Below are 2271 nucleotides of genomic sequence, written 5' to 3' on the forward strand. Positions count from 1 at the left end.
ATATTGAGTGTGTATTTTGCATTGTTTGTTTGGTTCTATACTTGTGTGTGTTCCCCCTAACAATTGGTATCAAGAGCCAAGGTTCATGATGGAGAAGGTTGGGGGATTTGAAATTGAATTGTTTAATGGAAGAAACAATTTTACCTTGTGGCAAAGTACGGTAAAAGATCTGTTAATTCAACGAGGGTTATATGCGACTCTCGGAGGGAAGAAGCCTACTGAAGTTGATGATACAAAGTGGGGAGACATGAAGTTACGTGCGGCATCAACGATCCGGTTGGCCCTTGCACCGGAAATCAAGTATGATGTTCTTGAAGAGGACAATCTCAAGAATTTGTGGGAGAAGTTAACGAAGACTTATCACTCAAAGTCTTTGGCCAACAAGCTGTTTCTCAAGAAAGATTTATTTGGGCTCAAGATGGAAGAAGACGGAGATTTAAGAGATCATCTGAATCGTTTTAATGGCTTAATCAACCAGCTAAATAATTTGGATGAAAAATTAAAGGATTAGGACAAAGCTGTTCTACTACTAGTGTCTCTACCGAAGAAGTATAATACTGTGATGACTTCTTTATTGGTTGGGAAAATGAAGTTAGATTTGGATGAGATTATTGTTGTTCTTCTGGAGGCCGAAAGATTGATGAAACAAGAATCGAGTGACACATCTGATGGAAGTGCATTTGTGGTACATGCGCGTGACACGGAAAAGAAGTATGCTAAGAAACATAACCCTAATATCAGGTGTTTTTATTGTGAGGAATTGGGTCATATACAATTTATGTGTCCAAAGGCAAGAGAAGACTTGAGAGAGTTGAAGAAAAATCGAGGGGGTAGTGTTTCGCTTGTAGAAGCTGATGAAGATGTTCTTTTGGTTCAAGAAGAGAAGGGATCAAAAGAAGAATGGGTGCTTGACTCGGGATGTTCTCATCACATATGTGGTAGGAGGGAGTGGTTCTCGTCCCATAAAAAGTGTGAGGGAAAGATAGTAACTTTACCGAACGGTAAAACGGTAAAGGTTGCTGGCATTGGTGAGGTAACAATGAAACGTCACAACGGTCGTGTTTAGAAGTTAACTCAAGTAAGATACATACCGGAGTTAAATCGAAATCTGATTTCATTGGGTAAATTAGTTGATTTGGGATATACTGTTATGATGAAGAACAGTATGTTGAAAGTCACTAAAGGAGATTTAGAGATACTCAAAGGTTGAAAAGATAAGAGAAATCTTTTTGTACTAGAAGGAGGGGTTATTGTTCGAGGGGAGGTATTGGGTGATCGACGTCGATGGCTTGATGGTGACCGTTAATTCGGTTGTGCATGAAATCATATTGGGTTGAAGGGGAGGATTGTTGGGGTTAAACCCAATAGGTAGTATGGTCTTGGTAATAGAAAACATAATTGAATTGGGTAATAATTGTATGGGTAGACAATTATTATCATAATTGAGTTGGGTAATAATTGTATGTGTTGACAATTATTATTATAATGGGAATGTGTAATAATTGTATGGGTAGACAATTATTATTGTAATCAGATTAGGTATGTCTTGTTGGCTAAGTTTGTGATGGCTATATATACATAGTCATGTTATTGTTTTGATGTATGCTTGAGTATTGTTTGACTTAAGTATCGCTTGAGTGAATACCGTTTGGTGAGATTGATTGTATTATTGATAATTGTTTTGATAAATAATACAAGTTGGGACGTGGGTTTTTCCACGTCATATATTGAGTGTGTGTTTTGCATTGTTTGTTTGGTTCTATACTTGTGTATGTTCCCCCTAACACGAACCTCCGGTAGTGACCGGCCAATCCTACCTCTGGTAGTTTCCCTAACCATGGTCATCAATTCCTCAATGGTCCTTTATTCATTCTTGTCAGGATCCTCCACGGGATCCTCCTCAGCAACAATCCCTTCTAGGACAACATCCTCAACCGCTACATCCTCAATATGAACATCATCCGGTCCTGTGTTAGGACGCTCTATCGGATCCACAATCCGATCTCCAATTAGTAATAAAACATCATCGCGCTGTTGCTCCTCAACCTCAGGGTTCGGAGTCCCGCTACCATATACGATAACGAACTACGCTTCTATCACGATATTTATAAGGGTTCCTATAAGGGTTTTAACTTTCAGTACTACGTTAGGTAGTCCGACTATGAACTTGGAAAGAGTTCTTATTATCTTAGTGAACTTATTATCTTAACGCCACATCATCTCTGAGGTTTATAACGCTTCGCTCTGATACCATTTCTGTAACACCCCCAA

This window comes from Apium graveolens, chromosome 9 (assembly GCF_009905375.1).
Source record: "Apium graveolens cultivar Ventura chromosome 9, ASM990537v1, whole genome shotgun sequence".
Lineage (NCBI taxonomy): Eukaryota > Viridiplantae > Streptophyta > Magnoliopsida > Apiales > Apiaceae > Apium > Apium graveolens.